This window comes from Tamandua tetradactyla, chromosome 25, assembly GCF_023851605.1.
Source record: "Tamandua tetradactyla isolate mTamTet1 chromosome 25, mTamTet1.pri, whole genome shotgun sequence".
Lineage (NCBI taxonomy): Eukaryota > Metazoa > Chordata > Mammalia > Pilosa > Myrmecophagidae > Tamandua > Tamandua tetradactyla.
In genome coordinates, this window is record NC_135351.1 from 30,187,641 (window position 1) to 30,197,410 (window position 9,770).

General features: G+C 42.0%; 3 non-coding genes across 3 annotated transcripts; all 3 read right to left on the bottom strand.

The window, feature by feature from the left end:
- Positions 1-280: 280 nt before the first annotated feature.
- TRNAV-AAC (transfer RNA valine (anticodon AAC)) lies at positions 281-353 on the bottom strand. The gene has a single exon. It is a non-coding gene; the product is annotated as a tRNA-Val (tRNA).
- A 4,253-nt stretch (positions 354-4,606) lies between these two features.
- TRNAT-AGU (transfer RNA threonine (anticodon AGU)) lies at positions 4,607-4,680 on the bottom strand. The gene has a single exon. It is a non-coding gene; the product is annotated as a tRNA-Thr (tRNA).
- Positions 4,681-8,923: 4,243 nt separating this feature from the next.
- On the bottom strand, positions 8,924-8,997 carry TRNAI-AAU (transfer RNA isoleucine (anticodon AAU)). The gene has a single exon. It is a non-coding gene; the product is annotated as a tRNA-Ile (tRNA).
- Positions 8,998-9,770: the final 773 nt, after the last annotated feature.

Genomic DNA, 9,770 nt, shown 5'->3' on the forward strand with positions numbered 1-9,770 from the left:
GGACGGAAGAAATAAAGGAAAGAATGAAAAAGAAAGAAATACAGAAATGGAAGTAAATTTTGAAAAAAAGCAAATCACGTCAATTACTTTTCTGGGATTTCGAAGAGAACCAGGTCAGTGTAAGGCTGAGGGGAGGGTGGGGCTGACAGGCCTGAGGGCCAGATGAGGCTGCAGTCTAGCGCTGTTCCTGTGCAGAGAGAGCATGGATAACGCTAGAGATTGGAAGAATGTAAACATCTCTGCTAACTTGTCAAGTCACACGAATTGTGAAAAAGCCAACTGTTTCCGCCCGGTCTCGAACCGGGGACCTTTCGCGTGTTAGGCGAACGTGATGACCACTACACTACGGAAACTCCTTCAGCAGCGCCGTCTGGGAGGGGCATCGCCTGGTAGCGCAATCTATATTTTTGAATCTGTTTCTTTCAGTATGTTTATACCCACGGCGCGATGATTACCCTCACACTTTCTATTTATTAAAACTAACAATATAGAAACACCATAACTCATAACCAAGCATAACTCATATCCAAGTCCCATTTTTTTTTTTTTTTCTTTCACCTATCACTCCGAGGGGATTCGCTTCATGGAACTCCTCCGTATTACCATTGGCTATTACTCTGTCTGTACAAAGAGAGCTTTGATTGCCATCTGTCTTCCTGACTCTGAGCCAGAACCCAACACGCCGAGCCCCGGAGACCCCCCGTTTTGCCTGGACTGCGCTTGGCTGAAGGACCCCGCCGTGCTCGGCTGCGCTGTGCAGTCCACTGCCGCTCTTCCCTCGCAGCCGGTCCCACCGCGTCCAGAAGGTGCGAAACGCCAAGACGGTGCTTGTCCCTCAAACCCGTGGTGCATATTCGTAGCAAGACAGCGCGACGTCTGCGTCCCTCTGCCACGTAGCAAAGTCGAGTACACCTGCTCTGAAAAGCTAAGACTCGGATTGGTCTGCAGGTTGCACAACACGGAGAAGGCGTTATTTCCCAGTGAGCAAAATCTTGAGCTTTAGACATTTCCTGAAAACAGATCGGCAGCAAAAGGTATCGAATTGACTTTTTCTTTCTTTCTCTTTATAAACTTACACGAGATGTTAAAATTCAAGAATTTAATGAGTAGCCCACCATATATTCAATCCTGGAGGCAGCAAATATCCTGAAAGAGTTGTCAAGGGGTAGCAAGTGGCACACGCTCTGATTATTGTAATAAAGTTGTGCACGTTGGTTGATTATATTAAAAAATTGCCAAATGAAAAGGCCGAGACAAGTAGTCATGATATTTTCACAGGAGCAAAGAGAAGGTTCAGTTCTCCCTCCTGATAAGCAGGGAAGGCTTTCAGAAGAAGTGATGCCTGAAATGAGACTTAAAAGATGGAAAGGATACATTTGGTTGGAGAGAAGTGGAGAGGAGAAGGGAATCTGGAGTCAGGGGCATCTTGAGAGAGAGAAACCAGAGCTGGGGGCGGGGAGGGGGGTTGCCAACGAGTTTGAGGCAGATTTGAGACTGGCAGTTGGGAGACATGGAGAAATATGGGTCGGATCAAGAAGAGAGGAAGGATCAATCCTCCACCTACATTTTTTTTTTTCCAATTTCAAATTTCATTTCAATTAACACAAAAGGTGAACAAAATGGGTAGTTCAAACCTTATTAAACTTAATTATCTGAAACATGTTTCCTTGAGGATAAACAGGTATGGGATTTCAAGTAACACAAAGTATAGTCAACTGTTCATTGAAAAATATGCTTTCTTTGTTCCTCAAAACTCTGCATTGAAAGACAAATCTTTTCTACTGCAAGCTTCTGGTGTAAATTTCTTTACTTCCTTGTCAATGCTGATGCTACAACTGGAAGGCACAATTGTTCACAATTCTGTTAAATGGTGCAAACCAAAAGCATCTTCTGTTTCCCTCAGATAAAATTGGAAGCCTCCATCCCCCTCTCCAATAGGAGGACCACATACTTGTTTCTCGTACCAGGTCACTCCTTCTCTCTCTCCCTCTTCTATGTCTCTCTCCTTGCTAAAGACTTTGGTCCTCACCTCCTGTTTTTTTGTTTCCTTGCCTTTCATTTCAGCATACATTCATTGCATACAGCATTGCTGACATGCGTGCAGGGCACTTGAGGAGACACAAGCTACCACCCATCTTCCTATTCGAGCTGGACGCAGGCTCTGCCCCCATCAGGACGTCATGATTCCACTTGCTAGAGTGCTTCAAGGAGTGCATTAAGTCCAGCTACGAAGCATGCATCTTGAGGTTCTGTAGAGGTAAAAGTGCCTCCCCTCCGCAACGGTCCTCTTATTGTTCTTGTTTAAAAATAAATAGGATGCAACCTCCATATGGGTCCCTGGAACAGATAAGTCCTGAAACCTAAGGGCCCCAGCCTCTCCACAGCATCAGCTAGTTCCATCTCCTTACCCCATATTAGTGACAGACCCTTTCAACAAGAAAAAGTTAGAATAGCTATAGCCCAATACCCTTAAAAAGTGGGATAGAAATATCAAAGGTGATGGTGTAGTTAGACAGAGAAGCTTGGGTTTAACAAATGAACATGACTGCTAAATCATAACATTGATATTTCTTTTACTCTCTAATATCTTACAACAGCTAGAAGTAAAAACCTAAAATTGGAATTGCAACCCATACCAAACTCTGAAATCTGTCCTCCAATTAATTGTTGTATTACACTTTGAAATTTATTGCTTTTTTGTATATAGGTTATTTCTCATGCACACACACAAAAAGAAGAAAAAGTCAATTATGATAATAAAAAATATTTATTCCTTCTGGCCTCCTATATTCTGGAGCAGCTAGAAGGAAAAATCTGAGATGATGGCGTGGCAACCCATAACAAATTCTGGGATCTGTCCTGTAACTGCTTGTGGAGGAGTATTTAGAAAACTACTGTTCTTTCTTTCTTTTCTTTGTATATATGCTATATTATACAATAAAAAAGTAAATAAATAAATAAATAAATAAGTAGAATGCAAACAGGGCAAATGAACTCACTGACCCCTCCCACTCCCCACCACGTGGGACATGACTCCTGGGGTGTAAATCTCCCTGGCAATGTGGGACAGAAACCCTGGGATGAGCCAGGACCTGGCATCAAGGGATTGAGAAAACCTTCTTGGACAAAAGGGGGAAGAAAGAAATGATGCAAAATAAAGTTTCATTTGCTGAGAGATTTTAAACAAAGTGGAGAGGTTGTCCTGGGGGTTATTCTCATGCATTATATAGATATCCCCTTTTTACTTTATGGTGTATTGGAGTGGCTAGAGGAAAGTACTTGAAACTGTAGAGCTGTGTTCCAGTAGCCTTGTTTCTTGAAGATGATTGTATAATGATACAGCTTTTACAATGTGACTGTGTGATTGTGAAAAAAATGTGTCTGATGCTTCCTGTATCTAAGATATGGACATCGATAAAAAATATAGATAGAAAATTTAAAAATAATAAGAGGAGCAAAGGTTAAAATACATTGAATAGATTGAACTACTAGTGGCCAGTGAGAGGGAGGGGTAAGTGGTATGGTATGTATGAGTTTTTTCTTTTTAATTTCTTTTTCTGAAGTGATGTAAATGTTAAGAAGAAAATGATCATGGGGATAAAAATACAACTACGTGATGATATTGTGAGTCATTAATTGTACACCATGTATGGAATGTGTATGTCAAGAGTGTTTGTATTCTAAGTTTTTACAATAAAAATATTAAAATAAAAATGATATGCAAAATGACGCATAATGTTCGTGATAGGCAAATCTAGGTAAAAGGTATAGGAGTGTTTTTTGTACTATTTTTATTGTAGTAGCTTTATAAGTTTGAAATTACTTTGAAATTAAAATTTTTTTTTAAAGATTGTCCACTTTTTGCCAATCCCAAAATACACTACATTTCCCTTGCTGACTCAAAATAATAATAATAATAGTAAATAGAATGGACGCAAAGGAACCTATCCGGATCTGCATGGCGCCAGCCGGGGATCTGAAGGTAGAAAACCGGCATTCGACACTCCAATTGTACTGAAATGTAATGTGAGGGGAGAGAAGGGAATGCTCGCAGGAGAGAAATGATGTTTTCCATCTCAAGCTGAAGAGCTCTTTGGCTGCATTGTAAGTAAGGTATTTAAGGGGGCAAGAGGAAGAGGCCAGAATGAAGGCGAGATAGCCAAGGCTCAAGCTCGGGCTTCCAACATTCGAGAGAAGGGCAGGGAATCCCACATAAACCTTACATCCCTGGTTGGATGTAAGGCCTCAGAAACCTAGAGCACTCAATCATCATCATGGGTTGGGCCTCCTGCTTTTGTGTGTTGCTTTGATTTGGACCAAATTTAATGTGGCATTGTAGGGAGCGACTGAACATCATGCTGTATGAGAAGTGGGCACAATTATATAGAACAGGCCGTGAAGACTACCAAGGATGTCTTGGCGGCATGCAGAAAGGTTTTTCCGTGTGCATCCTGCAAGGTAGAGGTCCCCTACCTTGCCTGGTTTAGTAGTTGTTGGGAACATTGGTCAATTGATGCCATTCTTTTGATTTCTGAAGTTTCTTCATGAGCTATGGAAGGTTTCCCAGTCATGGATACTCCAAAGAAAGAAAAAGTTGGTATCCCCAAGGCCCCGCTGGGATTTGAACCCAGGATCTCCTGTTTACTAGACAGGCGCTTTGATCAACTAAGCCACAGAGCCAAAGAAGCTGCTTGGTGTGGTAGCTCTGCCACTCTTTAAGATAATGTCACGTTTCTGACAGCTGTGGTTCTCCTCAATGAACACCCAAGGTTTTCATCAAATTCTTTCTCTACTTTTTCTCTGCACAGCAGTGACATACTCTGCCAAGAGATGAAGACCTAAAATTTTTAGCTAGAGGACCATTGAAATTGGTGGCTGTTTCATTTCTCTGCTCAGAATTTTTACATCCTCATGTGGAAGGTATTTGTCAGCCTCAAATCTGTACTCTGGGGACCACGGTGTTGCCAGTAGCTAATGCAGCTATGATTGCTGTGAGTGTTAATTGAGATAACAAGTATCTAATCCCTTGGGGAAATGTGGGCCCCCAAACACTGTTGGCTTTCTTCTCCCTGACCTCTTGCTACCTGTGTTAGTTAGATTCAGTTGTCAACTTGGCCAGGTGAGCATACCTAGTCTTGTTGCTGGGGACATAAGCCCATGGTACGTGAACCTCATCTGTTGCTAATTACATCTGCGGTCAGCTAGGAGGCGTGTCTGCTGCAATGAGTGACGTTGGACTTAATTGGCTGGTGCTTAAATGAGAGATCGCAACGTAGCACAGCTAAGCAGCTCGGCATTCCTCATCTCAGCACTTGCAGCTCAGCCCAGGCCTTTGGAGATGGAGAAAGAAGTCACCCCGGGGAAAGTTGTTGGAACCCAAGGGCCTGGAGAGAAGACCAGCAGAGACCATCCTGTGCCTTCCACGTAAGAAAGAACCTCAGTGGAAAGTTAGCTGCCTTTCCTCTGAAGAACCAACAAAATAAATCCCCTTTTATTAAAAGCCAATCCGTCTCTGGTGTGTTGCATTCCAGCAGCTAGCAAACTAGAACACTACCTCTCCCATGTGATTAGACATTTTCTGATATGTGCAAAGACTGCCAAACAAATTTCCTAGCACATGATCTTAATGATGTATTTTTTTATCTTGCAGACTGAAATATGCAATTTCAAGTTCCTGGACGTGTGGTGAGAGAAAAGTAATAGGGGCTTCTGTTCGATTGGGTGATAGATTCCACAAAATATAGACACATTTATTTAGTGCCTAGTATGTGCTAGAAACTATGATATAGTCTCAGAAAGTTCTAATTTTTTTTATTGTTCTATTCACTGCTGAAACCCCAGAGCCTTGAAAAGTATCTGGGACATAGAAAATCTTCCATAAATGTGTCCAACAACAACAAACAGTGAATAATAGACTTGAGCATTGCAAGCCAGAGCAATAAGAGAGTTCGCATGAATATTTGAAAACGTTTATTTAGTCCTGTGATCACAGGTGAAATGACTACCCATTGAGATTTTCAAAGTAGTGTGTACAAGATGCCGGAAAGTTCATTTGTCCCTGTCTTCACCTCCCCTTTGAATGAAGGTCGTGAGGGTGGCTATGGCCGCAACTGCCTATAAGTCGAGTCTTTTTTCCAATTCTTTTTAGTTCTAAGTATTCCGTGGTTGCTTCTATGGTATAGTGGCTACCACATCTGCTACCACATCTGCTCTCCATGCAGGAGATCCTGGGCTCAACTCCCCTTGGAACCACACTGAATCTTCTTTGGTGTTTAGTCTCCTACTTTGGACTCCCAGATGATAAAATAACAGAGAGACCAATGTTTTGTCTGTTTAGTGTTCTCTTATGGGCACCCTCTCAACTGAACTGCACTAGTGCGGATTGCAGAGAAGAGTTTCTTGTTTTCTAAATATGTTCTGGTGTACCCAATGGCTCAGAAGGAAACAATTACAAGTAGGACCTGGTGGCAACAAATACAAACATGTAAAATGAACATACAGCCAGGGACCAAGAGTCAAAGATTCTCATTATTTTAATTCCATAGTCGTTATAATATTAAGGATTTATAATTGCAGAAACACTATCTAGTTTACTTAGTTGGGGTAGAAGGGAGATTACCACGGGGCACAAACAAACTTTTGGGGAACATGGAAATGTACTCTACTTTGACCGTAAGAGGGATTACCTGGGCATACAAATACATCATAACTCAGCTCATTGTACACTTAAATGGGGGCATTTTAATATGAGTATATCATATACAATAAGGATGATTTAAAAGTGCAAAAGGATCAGAATTGTCAAGGCAGTATGACATCCTGTGCACACCCTCCTGTGTCAGGATGGGTGAAATCCCATTTCCTCCCCACTGGGAATTATATGCTAGTGTAGTGGGTCAGGTACAACTGATGCACACATAAGCAATACATAAAAGTTCACTGAGTATCTGAAAAGGGGAAAGACTACCCCAAGTAGGTAAGAAGACTCTGGACAAGCCACAGGTCTGATGTGCAGCCCCAGAGAAGGGAGGCGCTGATTGGGCAAGGTGGCAGGTCTTGCTCCAGCAAGAACCTTGCACACACTGCACACCCAATATACCTTCAGCATCTGTAAGACGCAAAATAACAACTAATTATTACATTCTACAGAGTGGGGTAATGATAAATGTGTATTAATAATTTCCTAATTACTGCCTGTTCTAGTTTGCTAGCTGCTAGAATGCAATATACCAGAAACAGAATGGCTTTTAATAAGGGAAATTTAATAAGTTGCTAGTTTACAGTTCTAAGGCTGAGAAAATGTCCCAATTAGAACAAGTCAATAGAAATGCCCAGTCAAAGGTATCCATCCAGGGAAAGATACCTTGGTTCAAGAAGGCCGATGAAGTTCAGGGTTTCTCTCTCAAGTGGAAGGGCACAGGGCAAGCACAGTCAGCGCTTCTCTCTCATCTGGAAAGGCACACAGTGAACACGGCATCATCTGCTAGCTTCTTCTCCTGGCTTCCTGTTTCAATAATCTCTTTGGGAGGCATTTTCCTTCTTCATCACCAAAGGTTGCAGGCTGGTGTACTCCGCTTCTCGTGGCTATGTCATTCTGCTCTGCTCTCTCTGAATCTCCTTCATTCTCCAAAATGTTTCCTTTTTTATAGGAGTCCAGAAACTTATCAAGACCCACCCAAATGGGTGGAGACATGTCATCACCTAATCCAGTTTAACAACCACTCTTGATTAAATCACATCTCCAGGGAGATTATCTGATTACAGTTTCAAACATACAGTGTTGAATACAGGTTATTCTGCCTTTATGAAATGGGATTTTTATTAAAACATGACTTTCTAGGGGACATACATCCTTTCAAACCTGTACACTGCCTAATTTGATTTTATCACCAAACGACTTTGGGTTCCCCATTTCAGGGCTCTCATATTAGCTCCTGCTTTTCTGTATAAAGTGCTTTGTCCTTTTTTTACAGCAAAGTCTTAAGGGTTCCATTTTCCTTCCTGTCATCAAGTTTCACCAAGTCTCCACCTAGTACACATTCCCTCTTTAAATAATACAGAAGATTTTACCATTTCAGATTCAATTCCTGCTCAATATCCCAACTCATCAGAAAAGGAGCTCTGATTTGCAAAGTGTACAATATCGAAACTGCTACTTAGAAAGCTCTCTAAATACTGATAAAATAGAGATTCCAAACTGCCTTATTAAGGGATGAAAGCAAGTTGCAGACCATGTATGATATGTTGGCTTTAATGAAAAGGAGGGAAAACAATAATTTACATAAATATTTGCTTGTCTAAAGAAAATCTGAGCGATATTCCAGAGAGGTATATAGAGTTTACCCAGGGATGTTTCTGGAAAGGATTACTGGATGGGTGACAAATGAGGAAAGGAGACTTTTCACTGTACTCATTCATGTATTCTTACTTTTAAACAATTCTCACCCCCAAAATTAAACTTTAAAATCTTTTTTTAAAAACGAGTCTTCTATATATTGAATCCATCTTCAGAATGTCCAAAACTAAGCTGTTTGTTTCCTTCCTATTTTGTTGACATTGATACAATTTGTTCTCACACGTCATTTTAATATCTGGTTTCATCTTTCCCGGAACTGGCAAACAAACCAACCAACAAACAAACAAAAACTCCCAGGGCAGAAGAGGTAAGAAATGCTGATGGGTTTACAATTTCTTTTCAGATGGAAACAAGAGTTCCATTTTCTCTGTTTGAATCCATTTCCAGCGAAAGAAATGGCACTCCCTTTGGACTGTAGGTGGGAATCAACAGAAAGGAGCAACAGGGATGTCTAATGAAACGACTGTTCTTAGCTCACCTTGCCCTACAGTCTCCGCGAGAAATTGTTCTCTAGGGCATTGAAACATCTAAGTAGATGATGCAAGTAAAAGCTCCAGCGCACAAAGTTGGCCAGTACGGGGATCGAACCCGCGACCTTGGCGTTATTAGCACCACGCTCTAACCAACTGAGCTAACCGGCCACGATACCGCTCCCTTATATGTCAAACTTTAAGAAAAAAATGAAACGTTGTAGGAAGACGTTTTTCGTAAATACTAAACCGAAAATCTCCCAAATCTATTTCCTCCTGCCCTAAACGACTGATCCTAGTTTACCCAATATATTTTTTTAAACTTCTCCATCCCATGAGTAGACTACTTCCTATTCTAAAAACGAAAAATAAAACATAACAAAACAAATCACTGAGCAGTGGAACTATCTTGAAACACAGATCGAGCTTTGGTTCAGGGGTAGCGACTTGAAGGTCTGTAGTCAAATGTAAGGAAGCTGCATTCCCGGGAATTGGGCCCGATCGGAATGCAAATGCCATAAAGCCCCCGGGGCGGCCATCCGACCCACGACCCAGCTCTTATTCGTACCACGCCGGGGACAGCTGAGCGGAACTGCACCGGACCGTGGTAGCTGGACCTGGTTGGAAAACGCCACCGACCATCAAGCTATATCGTCCCTTCCAATTTCTCGGCAAAAATCAAACAAAAGCGTGGAAGGACACCAAATTGTAAAATCCCCCTCTTCTCCCTGTTTCCCCTTCCCCACTAGGAAAACGACTGCGGGCTGCGCCGGGCGGGAGGAAAGCTCCACATTTGGCAGGAATCAACTCTGGCTCTCTCGGGGAAATTTGGTCTTTTTCAAACCACCAGTTCTGACTCGAGAAAATTCAGTTCAGTGTCGCGAGCGGGGCTTCCTTCTTCCTAGGCGGGTGCAGAGGGTGAAGGCGGGGGCGAGTCTTAGAGC